At 38.1% G+C, this 18,137-nt stretch overlaps 1 protein-coding gene across 4 annotated transcripts in view; it reads right to left on the bottom strand.

The window, feature by feature from the left end:
* Positions 1-18,137, bottom strand: part of LOC143186418 (uncharacterized) — a 58,901-nt gene that overhangs the window by 14,193 nt on the left and 26,571 nt on the right. For 3 of the 4 annotated variants that reach the window (XR_013003046.1, XM_076390091.1, XM_076390093.1), the window contains exon 3: positions 17,215-17,362. The gene's annotated coding sequence lies outside the window, so the exon portion shown is untranslated. The remainder of the gene's footprint in view (positions 1-17,214; positions 17,363-18,137) is intronic. The other variant, XM_076390092.1, reaches the window with a different exon arrangement.

The following is an 18,137-nucleotide window of genomic DNA, read 5'->3' as shown; positions in this document are numbered from 1 at the left end:
CTACTTACTCTTTACAATCCAGAGAGCAAGTCAAAACGTCATATTCAATTTCGATGTAGAGAAGGTTAATGTGCCTACCTTCCGATTAATCTTTTGGTCTAAATCCACACACGAAAAGACTGCACATACTACTAGAAGTCTTGGCGTAGAATTTGGAGAAAAACCACACACGCAACGGGAACATCGCAAGAAAAGGATTAGATTTGTAGGAAAACTCGGAAAGTATCACGAATATTCGCACACGTTCGATGAGAAGGTACGTTGAAAAACTAACTACGGCTTCTTGAAAAACTCTTTGAGGACCCCCCACAACACATGGTGTTGTTGGATACCTGGATCTTCCTCCAAAGCCTCTTACCTTTACGGAAAGCTTAGGTTATAAGAAAACCTAGTCAATGCATGAAAATGTTCTTGAATGTTTGACATTCAAATTCCTGGTTTTAATGATTTCTGTAAAGAAAATTAAACCAACTACATGAGTTAAATCCTGCTCGGCGTTTACGCCTATTACACTGATCGCCAAAAGTCTTTGTATTCCTGAGCGAGTATTACCAAAAACTGATAGCGGTAAAGGTATTTTCTTTATGTTTAAATAAACGACGTTTCAAGTCAATCAACACGTGGATATATTTTAAAATAAAAATATTATATTTTAAAATAAAAATATTACATTTTAAAATAAAAATAAAAATATTATATTTTTAGTTTAAAAGTAAATATCATATCTTATTTCGTGACGACGTGTTACTCGTATTTTTAAATAACCAACTGCAAATAGTTGCTTTCTGTTCGCATAAAACAATGTTCATAATCCGTTTATGATATTAAATTGAATTTGACATTTATTTTCAATCGAGTTGATTCTGAAATTCTTCTTGAACCTTAATAAGCAATTTCCTTACTATTACCTACTGAACGTGCTGCGGTTCTACGGTAACATTATAATTAACTTTTGGATGAATTTGAATTTCTTACATATTTTTCGAATACAGTATCAAAATTAAAGATTTTATGTTGTCGATCAAGAGTACTCTTAGAGAAATGCCGCTAAAAGTCTAGGCCACGAAATTCACAAAGTCAGGTAGTCGCCATTATATAAAACGAGTTCGCTGGTCGTCTCAACTGCATCATAAACTTAGTCGTCACCAGATGTCTAGATCACGAATTACCTGTATACTGCTCTGTACATAATATCGCGTAGAATCCGCTGTGCAAGGGATATATTGTCACCTGTACGGTCACTGTAAATTCACAAAATGCTTAGAAGAGTGTAATGTCTACGACATTTCACTTATGGAAATCGAAAAAGAATGTCAGAGTTCGCGGTCGATCACACGTCAACGCGTGAAAGGGCATTTTGGATAATAACCAGTCATGCACGGGATGTTACGGATCCCGTAACCGATCCGGTGTTAGTTTATGGAAGCCTTACGGTTGGCAGTTTGGAATACGCTATCGTTTTAGATCGGTAGCGAAAGTTGTAACATTACCAAAAACAATTGAAGGTAAAGGTTAGTGTCATGTACCAATTGTAAACATTGTTTTACGTGAACAGAAAGTAAATGTTCACAGTTGGTTATTTAAAAATACTAGTGTAACGTCCCTAAACCGATGCTACGTTGTCCATGGAAGAGCGGCTTTCCAATGGACGAAAAGGTGGGGGTTCGTGTGGCGAGCGGTTAAGGAGTTAAAATCCAAGGCTTATATCTTTCTTAACAATAATTTATTCAATAATACTTATTCTAATCCTAACGTTAATACAACGTTGATAACTATTCTAATCTGGTTAAATAAAATCATAAGATGATATGAGGTTATATTATATGTGATTATCTATATGTGAGGTTATATTATAATTATCTATCAATTATCTCGATAACGCAAGAGTTATGCAAATACGATATATATGTCGTTGAACGAGAGTTAGGTTATGTGATTATTTATATTATTCGCGGTAGGGGATCCTCTATACAAGGTGAAGTGTATTGTGTGTGTATGTCTGCAGTAGATCTTGTCTCGTATGCCCTGGTCGCTGCCAAAGTTATAGGTGGCTATAACCTCAGAGCGGTCTCGAGGTTCCATGAAACATATAATATTTGCCTTAATTGCCTAAGCATCCGTAAGCCTTCCGTTGTCTTTTCTACATCAGTCGCTACCTTGAAGAAAAGACTCTTCAGGAGCGGTCTTAGAAATGTGTCCGACTAGGAATGGCTTCTAGCGCTTGTTGCCTGCTTCCAGCGAGTACGAACTCTATATTAACGGAGCATCAACTACTATTTGCTAGAACGGTCGCTACCTCTAAAGGAGCGGTTTCGATCTATTAGTATATCGGCTTCCTCCAAGATGTCGCCCGTACTGCAATTCACAGGAATCGTCGTAGTGCACCTGTCATAAGGTTACTTCAGACTGAACCTGTAAAGGAACATCAAATACTCTTGATCGCTAGAAAACGGTCGCTCCCTCTAGATGAGCGGTCTCGATCTCATTGGACGAATATATCAGCTGCCTTCAAGATCTTCGTCTGTTCGGAACCTGATGCCAGACAGTGATGCCAAAATCGTGGGCGCTAGGCACTCGACGGTTCCCTTACTATGACCTACCGGTGTCCCCCACTTTGCTTCCATCGATGCGCACACAAGCTACGCGTCCCCTGTACGTGTGCGGTCCGCGTTATTCGTTGCTTTCAGGCAATGTTCCATGTTTCACGTTGCCAGAGGCGAAAGCTCGAGCTGAGGCACAGAGGAAGGCAAAATGAATCGCCGATCGCCGTCGCCGTCGTCGGTCGCTAACGTGAACGGCGACTCGCGACTAGGCGACACTCTTCAAATCCCAATACTGCACATTTTAATGAACTCATAATTTTATGTTATGACTTCACGATAAAAATAAACTGAAATCAGAATTAGTCATAACATAGAACAAAGTATTAATGCTACTATAAACTTATCTTTTTTTTTTAATGTTCCGGAGTCCTAATTTGAGAATGAATATTGGTGTCTCCGAAAACTATACCTTGTTTAATCGCCTATAAGAAGAGAGAAATAAATAATTGAAATCATAATCAAAATTTTAATAACATAATAACAAATATTAACGTTACAATAAACTTTTTTTAAATATTCTGTAATTTACCTAAAACTCCTTTAACTGATTCGTGCACGTTGTTCAGTCCTTTCTCCGTTGTAGCACTAGAAATAAACCACTCATTTGTCAAATCGAAAAATACAGTTTATCGATGTGACAAATGGGCGGTTCATGCATAAAAAAAACAAACACAATTAAAATTGTAATTCTGATACATTAAAACAAATTATAAATATAATTGTAATAAGTTACCTTTTTGAAATTTTTCTGATGAAAGGATAGGTGACAGATCTGTGATACGGAGGACCATGTTTCTGGGAATTACAACTGTTTAAAAACTTCGAATTCCGTCCATCAATGGTACACACAGAAAGATGAATTATCTATTTTCGACAGCGTTTAGAGTCAACTGTTTAAAGGTCTCTAAACGCGTCAAATTTTTGTACAAATGCTGCCCTGACATGAGCTCTAGATGTCGGTCATCGACAGACATGGTGCGACTAGTCTCATGTCTAGCTTTTAAGGATGTGCGTACCACACAGATTGAATCTAGGAGATCGGCTCCTATTTTATTTCTTTTTTTTTATTTAATATCGGGCAGCATAGAAAATATTCGTTCCGCAGTTGCATTAGAGTGGGGCAGACATCTGACTGTGTTTACTAGAGATTTGAGGTACGGAAAGAGAGATATGTTTTCGGGAGTTTCTAATTTGCAAATGTCTGCCCACATGTCGTCGAAGATCATTTTTGCCCAGTCATCTTTTTGGGCTTGCGTTGTACCGTTATACAAAAGGTTCAATTCTTTTTGTAGTTCATCGATACTAGAAACTCCGAATTGTCGAGCAACAGCAGCAACATCAGCAAAAGTGGAAACTCTGTCGCTGCTGAACAAAGCATTGACTGATTTAAAAACAGTCAACTGTTTAAGAAAAATATCGTCATGAGGAAAACGATTCCGAATTTCATTACTTACGATAACGTAAAACCGTAAGCAATTTTCGCGGAAGGAGCGTACCTCAACTTCCGACATTCCATTTTGAGTTGCCTCTTCCAAAAAATCTGTGCACTCGGGACCAAGGTTCACCTTGGTTGCAAGGTAAAGAAAAATCGACCTGTCTAATTAAATCAATGTGCCTTAGAAGAGCCGGCTTTAAAAATTTATTTAAAAAAAATAGGAGTAGCCTGACTGAAAAGGGCTGTAACTCCTGAACCATTGTTTCGCTTTTTTGGAACGAGGCATTAAAAGAATTCAGAATATTGAGGGTAAATTCCATAAAATAGAAATACCCTTTAATGTCATATCAGCTAAGAGAAGACAGAAATTCTGTAGCAGCTTTCGACTTTTCAGAAAATTTTTGCTTCGAGAAAAATCGGACTAAATCGTCCCAGATAAATAAAAATCTCTGAACACATTGGTGCCTTGCGATCCAACGTGTATCAGAGAATTTGAGAACTTTTACAGGAGACTTCTCGAAGCTCTCCTGGAATTGACGTAAAATAGCAGCTCGTTTAAGGCTGCTGTTTATATAAGAAGCGACGCCTCGGAGCAATTTGTCACATTCGTCGGGAATAGTAGCATAAGCAGTACTTGCTGCCAATACTACAGAATGGAATACACATGGCAATGTTACGGCATTTGGATGTTTTTCAAGTAACTTGGACTTGAATGAAGAATATCTACCCGCCATTACCGAAGCATTGTCACAACTAAGGGCTGCTAAGATTTGAAAATCTTTTCTGCTGAACAATCGCTGGCATCCAGATGAATTAATTGTAACAATTCGGTTCTAATTGACAAACGACATGGTTCAACATACTTAACTGCTAGGGTGAGCCATTTATCGTTTGTCGAATCCGAGGTTTCATCCTCGTAAACTGAAAATTTAGTATGCCGTACATTGTCAATAATGCGTTCCCTTTTGCGAACGCCTAAAACATTGGCAATAACTTTGCTACATTTACTGCGACTGATTTTCATGCCTTGTAACACTTTAGGCTCCTTGCCTATGTCTTGCATGAGATGAAGAAAATCAGACGCGACCGAAAGGGGAACATTATGTTCAGCGAAAAAAGCGGCATATTTTATCTCCGCTATTTTTATTTTTTCATCGAGTGTCGATGAAGAAGAGGACGCGACGAACTCCTCGGTTTGGTTTTCTGTTGGTAACGGTTCTTCTCCGGTTGTGGTAGAACCGATACTTCCAGTATTATTACTACACATTTGCTGCATATTTTTAATATGCACCTGTGTAAACGAGTGCCTGCGTATTTCTGAAAGTCCGCAATCGAAGACTTCGTTGCAGGCTTTGCAGAAGCATTTTGACTCGTCCGTGGAAATAGTTTGCAACCAAAATTTTAACGAGTCGTCAGCATCAAACCAATGTTGCTGGAATCTTTTTTTGTACCTTGTAGCTGGTCCAGAATCCATCGTTAAAGCAGTTGCAATTCCTCTTTAGTTGAATGTTTAGTCCTCCGGAACCACATACACGCACTCGCACTATTCTATTATAGATAAAAACTACACACGCTGTTTACGTCAGGGTGCACGTGTCGCGGACGCGGGCTTTAAATGACCAATGTCAATACTGACGCGCGTAGCATCTATTCCCGCTCAAATCAACGTTCTTTTGTTTTAGGCAGTTGCGTGGAAACGTAACGCTGTTGACACCGCGCGCTTTAAATGCGTTTTTACAATTTATCATTATCGATATTTTTCTTTCTATTTCAAAGTTGAAATTTCAAACAAAAAATTGATTCTTTCCTACAAAATAGCATAATTTTCATAATTTCTGCAAGATTCCAAATCTTGGCTCAATGGACCATTGTTAAAATACCATTTTATAACATCGTCGTCCATATTTTATTAGTGTGTGCCTATTTAGTAGGCAAATATTGTATTGATTAGGAGTCGTCGTTTTTGGTACAGAGATTACTGCAGCCACAGAAAATAGAGGTAAAATAGGGAAAATGTCTGCGAAAAAACTTTTTTTATTTAAATAAAGGTTCCGAAAATAAGACACAATAATAACATTTTCGATTTATTTCACTCCCCCCTTAAAAAATTCCCAAAAATCATCAATTTTTTGACGCCAAGAACATAGTAACCCCTTAGCAATGAAAGTGTCAGACTATGTATAATGTGTAGTACTTCACTTTATCGTGAAGTCATAACGTAAAATTATGGGTTAATTAAAATCTGCAGTATTGGGATTTGAAGAGTGTCTCCTAGTCGCGAGTCGCCGTTCACGATAGCGACCGACGACGGCGACGGCGATCGGCGATTCATTTTGCCTTCCTCTGTGCCTCTGCTCGAGCTTTCGCCTCTGGCAACGTGAAACATGGAACACTACCTGAAAGCAACGAGTAACGCGGACCGCACACGTACAGGGGACGCGTAGCTTGTGTGCGCATCGATGGAAGCAAAGTGGGGGACGCCGGTAGGTCATAGTGAGGGAACCGTCGCGCGCCCAGCGCCCACGATTCTGGCATCACTGATGCCAGAGAGAAGTGTGTTTCCTGAGTTCGCGCATGCGTAATGTCTTACTTTCTAATGGCGGTCTTATTCTAATCGTAAATGAAATCGAACGATATACGTTGTTTTTATGTTAACACATAATTGAAACTTATATGGTATAAAAGTAAGGTACAAAACTATTAATTAGTGTTAGGATAATAGAATACGCAGTAATATAATAATAAAGTATTAGAAAGATACAAATATAGAGAAAGATGGTGATAGATAGAGAGAGAAAGCAATAGATAGAGAGAGATAGAAATGAATAGAGTGAGAGGGAAGACCGTGGGTCGTTACACTAGTATCACGTCGTTATTGATATTTGGCTTTTCGGTATCGTCATCAATAGTTTACTTTTTAAATGTATAAAATGTATCCACGTGCTGATTGATTTCAAATTTTGATGTTTATTTAAACATCAAGAATACCCTTAAACACCGAGCGCATTTTAACTCATGCAGTTAGTTTAATTTTCTTTACATAAATCATTAAAGCCAGGAATTTGAATGTCAAACATTGAAGAACTTTTTCGCGCATCGACTGGTTTTGTCGGATAGCCTAAGCCTTCAGAAAACCTAAACGCCTTTGGGGGAAGACCCAAGAGCTTTTTATCAGATCATTAGACATTTATAACTAACAAACGAAGTCTCAACCGCAAAATCGTTATTCTTGATTTTCGTTTGATTTTGTTCTGTAATTAAATTTATCCTATGCTGTTCAGAGATACTCTGCATACCTGGAGGCGGCACGGATTACTGTTGAAAGAAAAACGAGTTCGTAGAAAGAGATAGACTCTAAATAAGTATATCTTCTCTGTTTCTATCATCAGGGCTGACAAAAGTTCCTAAGAGCCCTGTGCATACAATCGTTTCAATAATCAAAATTTTTGTATTATTTAGATTATCGCGTTACTTCATTAAACATAATATGTCTAAGAACAACATGATTATAACAATCGTTTCTGTAATACATACAAGAATGGAAGTTTGATGGTACTGAAGTGAAGTTAAAATAAATTCCTGCTTACAATTTTGTATGTTAATTATACAGGTGTGGTAAAAAAAAATTGGTTATACAATGCTTTTATAGTATCGACATCGATATTTGTAATCAGAGAAATAACTCTCATAACTAGAAAATAATTAATATACTGACAACATTTTTCGTATACATACACATGAAAAGATAATTTTGTTAGAAGTTTATACGAAAAAATACAGGGTGTTCCAAACTAAATGCGGGAGTCGGAAATGGGAGAATGTTGTAGAATTTTCTCAGATTTTTAAAGTAATTAACAAAATTGTAAAACATAAAAAACGAGAGACAAGAAGGTTATTGACCAATCTTGTTAAAACTATCGGTGGAAAAATTATGACAAAAATGCAGCACATGTTAGGTATCGCGACAAACATTTTGTAATTTTTTCAGATTTTTAAAATAATTAACAAAGTTGTAGAACATAAAAAACGAGGAAAAAGAGTTTTAAAATGCCGATTTATTAAAGTAATGCCATAGTAAAAAAAATAAAAAGCAATGTTTTCATAGTTCTTATGGATTGTACTTTATTTTACTGTGTATAAAAACATTGTAAACTATACAAGAATACTTTGTTATATCTGGCCTTCACCTGGTCCCCTTTGCATTTCATAACACTGTTATGCGAGCGATTATAACCGACACCGCCGAGCTGATTCAACAAAACAACGCGTAAGCGTTTTCCTTTTGGGTATTACGGATAATGACCCAAAAGGAATATTATAAAGAGGAGGCGAGTCAATCAGTCAGTTATTCTTTCAGTCAATTAGTCAGTCAGTCCGGGATCAGAGCGAATTTCTGAGCATCACCCCGACACGAAAGCTGTAATATTGTAACAGCAAGGGCGTATCGCATACAGAGTCAACGGGAACAGCTAGTAATTTCGCGAAATCCGAAACCGAGGCCTTATACCGCGTAGAGAAACTCCGCGAAGTACCAATTAGAAAAGTGCGTTAAATAAAGGAACCCGCGATGCGAAGCGACTCCGAATGACCAACGACCGGCTACACAAGCGAGGTGACATCCCTGTCATTGTACCCAAAATTAAGAAGAAGGAGCTGGTATGTAAATTGGTATGATTTGTTAAATATATATATAATTGTTAAACCTAAATAAGAACTACTAGTTCACTTTCCTCTCTTAACTTCCACTACATGCAACAGAAAGTTTAATCAAGGTGTGCTTTAACACTTTAAAAGAGCAAGAACCCCAAAAGTCGATCTCCGCCGTTCGAGACGATCACCGTCTAGTTAGGACGTAACAACTTATTTCATAATGAATGAATGAAAATTGGACGGATTAGTTGCTGTAATCAGTAAAAAGTACGGAAACATTGATTTTTATTTTTTTTTATTATGACGGACCAAAGTAAAAAATGTTTAACTATATTGAGATTAATAGTGTGACTCTAATACTATGAGTAATTACTATCGGTAAAACTCACCCATACGGAGAGAAATTCACCTGCTGCTTGAACACTTGTTCCATTGGGTCACTGTGCCGATCCCGATCATTGGGGAATGATGCCCAGGTTGCGTTGATCTCAGGTACAACACCACAAGAAGCCATCTTGCATTTACAACACTTCGCGGCCACTATGGTGGAATTAATTTCAATAGGCAGGTCAGGGTCACTCAGCCCTTCACGTGCCTTTCTGGCGGGTTACCCTATCGCGGCAGTTCTCCGTACGCGCGAACGCACTTGCCGCGCGTGGAATATCCGTGAGTTCACTCCTGCATCCCCCAGAAAGGCGCTTGAGGGGCTGAGTACCCTGAGCCGCCTGTTGAAATTAATTTTACCACAGCACTGATCACTTCACCAAACGAGCACTTGACCTTTTAATGACCGACAACCGATTATTTTGAAACGTTCTGCGGCATTTCGTAAATAAAAACAAGATGTTACATAGTTCGACGGCAAAATTACAATGAATACTTACGATTTTCTCCGAAGTCTGTTTCCTCGTGCCCTCACGTCCCTCCAGCGCGACTTCTCGGAATGTAGCTTCGTCGAAATACTCGTATTTGATTTGTTAGTTCACACTAACGAGGTTAGATCTTTCTCGGTTACTTCGTTAGTGGAGGTGGTAGTCTCTGCTCCGAGTCGAAAAAGTCACAAACAAATTCATGGGGGAAAGCAAAGGCATATCGGATTAGTGTAGGAGACTGTAACGAGTGTTTCGCAGATGTCGCCGTTTATGATCGCAGGTATTGCAATGTAAATTCGAAGGAACCATCCGTACCCGAGACTGAAGGCCGCAACGGTCGCGTCGCGCTTACCATGGAAGTTCTTTCGATGCATTCGGACGGATGAAATATGGAATTGCCCGTTGTTAAAATGCCAATTGGGGAAAGCTTCTGAACGTTAAATTTGGTCAACGGATGTCTCGCTCAGACAGACAAACTCATCGATGAGGGGACAATACGGCAATTGTTTTCTCATTCTTTAGTTACTTGAATATCAGAGTCCTGCGACCGGCATGCATTTCATTATGGCACACACGCAGTGATCATCCGATGTTTGTTTCTCTCTTCCCCAATCTTCGTAAACCTTTTCGACCTATAGGGGAGGCTTACCTGTGTATTACAAATTTGACGGACTTTTTACATGCACGTAAATGCATTTAGGTACATGTAAAATCAGAATCTCCTTTATAAACCACTTGGAAATGAAATTCAATACAATGGCAAACCGTTTATCTGGTTTTGCCGTTTAAATACAAAATATAAGATAAGTTACATTTCCGTATCAGTTTCTTATCTTTCCCATAAGAAAATTTGATGCATACTTTTTTGCCTTCGGAATACTTAAACGAATATCTGTTCACTTTTTTTATTTCGTTTCATAAAAATATTTTGAAAGGTAGCAGGCCAAACAATAAGAATAAATGTACGATCACTACATGTACACCGTGATAAAAATCAAGGCTCGATCGCAGGATGCAGACATCGAAACAGTTCAAGGGATTCGAATACGATGTATTTAACCACCGATGCGGTGACGAGTTAGTCTCTGCCGCACATTCGTTGACCAAATGTTTAAAGGTAAAAGAGTTTCTCCAACTCGCTTCTTAACAATGGACAATTCCATATTTCATCCGTTCGAATGTATCGAAAGAACTGCCATGGTAAGCGCGACGCGACCCTCGCGGCCTTCGGTCTCGGATACAGATGGCTCCTTCGAACTTGCAGGGCAATACCTGCGATTATAAACGGCCACATCTGCGAAACACTCGGTACGGGCTCCTACACTAATCCAATATACCCTTCCTTTCCCCCATGAATTTGCTTGCGACTATTTCGATACGAAGAAGAGACTATCACCTCACCTAAAAGAAGTAACCGAGGAAGATCCAACCTCGTTGGTGTAAACTAGCGAATCAAATTCGAGTATTTCGACGAAGCTACAACCCGAAAAGGTGCACTGGAGGGATGCGAGGTCGCGAGAAAAGAAACTTCGGACAAAATCGTCAGTATCGATCGTAATTTCGTCGTCGACCTGTGTAACATCTTGTTTTTATTTACGGAATGCCGCAGAACGTTTCAAAATAATCGGTTGTCGGTCATTAAAAGGTCAAGTGCTCGTTTGGTGATGTGATCAGTGTTAGTGACCGCGAAGTATTGTAAATGCAAGGCGGTTTCTTGTGGTATTGTATACCTGTTACAAGCGCTAGTGTTCAAGCAGCAGGTGAATTCCTCTCCGAATGTGTGAGTTTTACCGATAGTAATTACTCATATTACTAGAGTCATATTATTAATCTCAATCTGTTTAAACATTTTTTGCCTTGGTCCGTCATAATTAAAGAAATAAGAATCAATGTTCCCGTACTTTTTACTGATTATAGCAACTAATACGTCCAATTTTCGTTCATTCATTATGAAATAAGTATTCTTGTACAGTTCTCAATGTTTTAATACACAGTGAAGTAACGTACAATCCGTAGGAACTACAAAAACATTACTTTTTATTTTTTTTACTATGGCATTACTTTACTAAATTGGCCTTTTAAAATTCTTTTTCCTCGTTTTTCATTTTTTACAACTTGGATAATTAATTTAAAAATCTGAAAAAATTCTGTAATATGTGTCCCAATAGTTAACGTGGTTCTGATTTTTTTCATAATTTCTCATCCAATAGTTTAGGGGAAATTGAGCATTGACGTAAACATTTTGAGTTTCTTGTACAAGCCTCGAGCACGGTGAACAGCAGACGCTCCGCGTAGCTTGTCCGTTGTCGCTAGTCGACCAAGCGGTCGCTATACGCGCTCTCTGATTGGTCCCGGTTTTTCGTTAATAACTCGTTAACAAAGCTTCGGAGGATATTTTGGCAAAGTAAAATGTTGTTTAGAATAACTCCAGGAATCTCCCATTTCCGGCTCCCGCACTTAGTTTGGGACACCCTGTATTTGTAAAATAGGTCGGAAAAATAATAGACACTGTTACGAGCTAAACGCGAGTGGAGTTCGGCCGCGTTTCCAAGGATTGATTTTTTCTAGTAGAAGCTGTTAACAGATAGTCTGTTAACCCTATTTGTTAGACAGACCCTGCTTTAGACACGGAGGTACTGCAAAGGATCGGATGGTATGAACAATCCGTATATGGCTAACACAGGGAGTCACAGGATTGGATACACTCACATATATGTCTGTATATTATAATACGGGAGTACTGTATATGGCAGAGTATAGGCCCGGGCATTTAACGCAGGGGTACCTCTGAAATTGTTAATAAAGGCATGCAACTTCTGTTTTAGACGACACACTCTGAGCAACTAGTATATTGCTTTGGGTTCAATATAATGGGATTCGAACGTTGACTCTTGATTCTTTAATAAACTAATCGCGATTCAAATTTACAACTTAATAACTGCATTGTTACACAAATAATAGGACTATTACAATTGGTAGTGTATGAAATTGTCGCGGAGCCGAGACACTCTCATTTCAACAGTTATTGCCGTCAAGACACACTTCAAGCCTCCTGGAAATTCAATAGGATCGTTGGACACCCGTCCATCGCATTTTCTCATGACGATGATGCATCCCCACCTAGAACACGTGCTAAGGACACAGAGGACAAGGCTACCGATGCAGTAGAAAACCTCTGGGGTCCTTTTGACAGAGAAAGACAATCAGGAGGCTTTGACCATTTCTTGAGGTCTTTGTGGACTTTAAGAAATGGTTCTTAAAAGTCGGCACCAAGTGCAAATACCGTCAAGCCTGATCGTACATAATTAAAGGTTTTAACAACATTAGTTGACAAAAATATGAACACTGCTTTATTTTAATAATAAATACATTTACTCATTATAATTCAATAATATGCAAGTAAATTCGTGTAAAGCTATTGCCAAGTATGTATTGCGATCGCGTTGTGTGATATGAAGAAAGGTGTTAGCTATACGTGCTATGTTCCTGAAGTAATTGAGGATAAAAATGCATCAACCAATCCCATACGGAAGGAAAGAAAGGAACTTCCAACAATAATACGTGCTACCTCCGGGTATATATGCTCTAAGCTTTTGACTCACACTGGCGAGTCACCAGTAACTTTGGCTTAGTATTCAGAGAATTGAAAGGCATTTACGATAACAACGAGCAAATCATTATTACCGAAACAGAAATTACAGGTCTTGGAAGAATTAAGAAATGTTATACCTGTAAACACTATGCCCACTGAATTGAAAATACGTCTCACCACCAGTCGCCAGATACATCATGTAGAATAAAACATTCGGGAATTTATGAATCCAGGAAGCCAATTTAAAAAACGACATAGAATGTTGAAAGCAGGGAATGAAGAGCTGGAAAGGCGCTTATAAGTGTTATTTCTGGTAAAGATAACACTTGGCGACCCAGGAACGGCTATGATATTAATGCAGAAGGCAGCAAAATTAAATACAGAATTAGCAGCGACTTCAACATTTAAAATAAGTACAGTAATGTTGCGGATGACAGCCGTTTCGTCTACACGGACGAGAGCCGCGGTTTATCCCCTCTATCTCGTTTGATACGCGCCGCCGAGAAACCAATTCTTGTAACCATCGCGTTCGAGTTCGACGCCCGAGAACAAGGACGTCATAAAAAACAACGATAGCATTACGGATTTAAATAGGAAAAATTGAAGTTTGTTATTCGCAAATGGATTTTCACGCAAGTAACACCAGTCGATTCCTTGTGCTCTCCCGATTAAAATGATGTCAAACACGACATGATTCCGATTATTTTCAACAAAGATACATAAAACTTGGTTCGTAGAAAGAAAGGTCATGCCCATCGCGTTATGTAAACAGACCCGAGCGCGGCTCTCGTTCGTGAGTGGTAGTCGATTCTAAGCCACGACTAGACCCGAGCGCGGCTCTCGTCCGTGACTGATAGTCGATTCGACGAACGCGGGTCTCGTCCGTAGCATGTTAGAATGCTACTAAAAGTTCTCCAATTCACTAACTCCCTATTATTCCCTCATATTTTTGTGTTTAAGTTCCGTTTTAAATGTTTAGAAATTTTTATTTTTTTATTTTCAATGTCTTCTTTCCGACATCGATTAAATATAATATACATAAATTCTGTTAGCCAAATCTTCATTTACTGTCATTTTTAACTCGTAAAGAACTGATGGAAAAGTAACTTTGACGATTCTCCGTAACCGTCGCAGGGTTCCAACCTTTATTATTTAAATATCTTTATTATAAAAAATTGGAATCATATCGTATTTGATATCATTTTTATCGGGAGAGCACAAGGAATCGATTTGTGTTACTTGCGTGAAAATCTGTTTGCAAATAAGGAACTTCAATTTTTCCTATTTAAATCCCTAATGCTATGCTTGTCTTTTATAACGTCATTGATTTCGGGCATCGAGCTTGAGGATCGACGGTCGAGCGAGACCCTTTTTTTTGCTTCTCCGGTCGTGTACCAATTATCTCGGCGACCAAAAGCAAAAGAAGTCGAATCGACTACCAGTCACAGACGAGAGCCGCGACCAGAACCGAGAGCGGCTCTCGTCCGTAACATTACTGTAAAGACTGGTTATGGAGTTTCAGAAAAAGATACTCAATACGCTTATTGACAACGTACAGTGAAAGGGAAGGTGCTAACGAAGATGTAATAAAGAAATTTATTAAAGTATTCTCCGATAGAATAGGAGAAGAAATAATTCGAATGAATGTTGAAAAAGAAAATGTCTATAATATGGACAAACATGACATCGTATGGAAAATCTTTTCCACAAGAATTTCAGTGTGTGAACGAAGAGAAAGGATCGACGGAACTAAACTCCTGGAAGATAGAATGTTTGTGGGTTATTGTGCAAATGCAATTGATAATCACAAATTAATATTCCTATTCGTACACAAATTTAGAAATCTGTGGGCATTGAAACGCTACAATCAAAAAGGTCGACAATATTCACCGACTGATATGAAAATTGTTTTAAACCCTATCCGAGATTTGAGACTTTCACGGCACGGCGTCATACAGTTCTTACTGCTGAGGTTTCAGGTTATAAGCTGTGTTCTTTCGCTAACATTGCAGCTGACTTCATCAGGGATCAAGAAACAGTATCAGTGTATCTGAGGCTTCACATGCACATGTGTATGTAAATACGTATTCAGTCTTATTGAGAACTTCGTCGATGTAATATTACGATTCATGATCGAAATAAGTATTTCATAATCCAGATATAGTTTTGAGTTTGGTTGCTTTCAGGAAACTGTTGCTTCAACTGCAATATGAGAAAGAAAAGGAAGAGTAAGTGAGGAGAGATGAAGGTGAGTGAAAATACGTTGCACTATCCGTAACTTACCCTCTATCTTTTCCAAGAAACTATTTTGTAATGTTCGATTGTTCAAGCAACACATATATAAGAACACATACATAACGTATAAATATATGTACAAGTGTTTGATGTATTGCTGTAACATTCTACTATCCTAGCTATAATACACTATTGTTTATATGTGTAATGTGTAATAAATAGTAGAATAAACAAAAGAAAAGGATAATTATAAACAGACTAGTTTCCAAATACTTTGCTTGGTCTTATTTGTATTGAAAAAATTTCATTAGCATGCTACAATCACTTTAATGATGGTAAATCAAAAAAAGTAAGTTTCATCTCTTAAGCAGTATGTAGTAGACAGTCGCGCGGATCTCGTACATTTGCTGCTTTTGGTTACTGACCAATCAATTCAGCAAAAGGTTGAGCGAAAGACAGAGCATGTCTCAAAATAATTTCATTAAGAAAGTAGAGTATAAACGCACAAATGATAGAGTGAAACAAATTATTAGCCTTTCAATTATCTTTAGCAACGAGACTCTTCCCTTATATTGTAATCAATCGTTCTTGCTTGCTCTCATTACCTCTCGTTCACTCTTTATCTTCCGTCTCACATTGAACACGATACTGTATCAAAAAATCATTATAGTGTACGTATGTAGGTCTGTACTGGAGTTGATGATTTCTTGAAACACCCGGGTACCTATGAGAGATGTAAATAGACAAAACTTACCCGGTCACTCGATAATCATTAATACTCGGGTAAATTAAATAAAACGAATGACTGTCGGTGCCGGATAAAGGGAAACGACGTGAGGCAATATGACCGTCAATCAATAGGAAGTTTCTTTAATCTCAGACGGCGTCTCATTCCAGACATTAGCTATATCTGTAAGAAACGAAAAGTAACAAAGCGGACGAACTACAAACGTAAAGAAAGAATTCCCCTCTATTGCTTTTGCAGTTTGGTTCCTCAGTCGCGTATTATATTTAAATATACGGTATTATGTGCCGTCCAGCGATAGAGGAATTTCTCCTATATGCCCGAAAATCCTGTTTTTTGTCTTTGTTTTAACGTGGAAGGAGTTTTCTTTCACTGTAAAGGTTAAGTGAAGAAAAGCTCCCCCTTGTAAGAAAAAAGGACCAATCAGGTTTCACAAAATTCCCGAGAAATTGTAGCCAATGTCCGTTTTGGGCGTTGTGAAATGTAAGAGAACGTAAGGCTGTCAGTCAACCGTGTAACCTACGCGAGTACTCTACCTTCGAGGAGATATAGTAGTGCATCTTCGTGACATTACTTACTATTTCTTACCTCTTGTTTCTTTTTTATTTCTGAAGCATGTGTGTTTTTTACGTCAATTTAATTACTAAGCATTATTTAAATAACTGTTACATACAGCAACACAATAACTGTTGCAGTAAATGTATATCCATTTCATAGAATAGTATAATAAACATTTTCTGCATTGTCCACCATTTCTTCCATGGGATACGGCTCTTCCTAAATTACAATTAGAATTCGGCACTTTTCTTAGCCATTATGGAAAGGATGTTGACATCACGGAACAGTAAGAGTGATACACGTCAGATAAAGATAGGAAATAGGTCAGGTTCCATATCTAAGTAGTTATATTTGTATAGTTAATTAAGACTCATTGAGTAGGATGTGCGTCTCGTTAGAGGAACCGTATTTACAAGCCACAAAAGTGGCACCATTGCAAGTTCGAACACCCCAACTATCAGGAACCTCCTTCCGAAATACAAACAGTAATTGAATTAAAAAGAAAATAAATTATTTTAACTTACGAAAATGACTTATCACCAATACTGCTCAACTGATTGCTCATTAGTCCCAATGCTTCAACTCCTGCAGTACTTGCAAGTGCATCATTATCCAGTGCCTGCATACCAGCCCCGACTATATCTAGCTGTGCCACGTAAGTCACGGAGACGTCTGTAATTGAGACGGACGGCGTTCACTTTCATTGTCTTACCTTGTTATTGTATTTATACAGTAATTGCTATATTATAAATATATTTTGGATACTTCTAAGAATAGAAAGGCAGTAAATTTTCATATTATGGAGCAGGTTGGCACCACCTTGGAACGTGAAACGTTTCGGGAACAAGGAATAATATTGTCATTTTATAATATTTTTCACTTTTAGAAAAATTAAAGGATGAAACTGAGATTTACATTTACACTATCGTCTTATTATATGCCAGTTAATTATGACATTATATTTTCACATAACATTTCGACACAAGTGCTACTCCAAATCCGAATGTTCCGGTAACCTGTAATTTTGTCAGAATCAATAGTGTATTTACCGTACAGATGTCAAATGTGTGTTGATGACTGACCTAGGATACAGGGTATCCCTATAAAAATTACCACCTTGATTATCTTTTAAACTGTAAGAGTAATAGAACAATTTTTTAAATAAAAATTGTTTGACACTAAAGGGATCATCATATGGCCATGCCCACTTCTTTGCAGCTGGAGTCGTTGAAGACATGTAAAGGTCACTTCCGTTTTTCTAAATGGCATCCTGCATTCTTTTGTTTCGCATCTGATGATAGGTCTCAAAACGAATACAAACACCTATAACTCAAGGTCATGCAAGAGAGATTATGAATGATAAATAATATACGTTCTTTAGATGTAATGTTCGAAATGTTGTCCATTGGCATTCATACTCCACTGTGCCTGTGTTGCTAGTGATGCA

The sequence above is a fragment of the Calliopsis andreniformis genome, unplaced genomic scaffold (genome assembly GCF_051401765.1).
Source record: "Calliopsis andreniformis isolate RMS-2024a unplaced genomic scaffold, iyCalAndr_principal scaffold0001, whole genome shotgun sequence".
In the NCBI taxonomy this organism is placed as follows: Eukaryota; Metazoa; Arthropoda; class Insecta; order Hymenoptera; family Andrenidae; genus Calliopsis; species Calliopsis andreniformis.
This window is presented reverse-complemented; position numbering and strand designations above follow the sequence as displayed.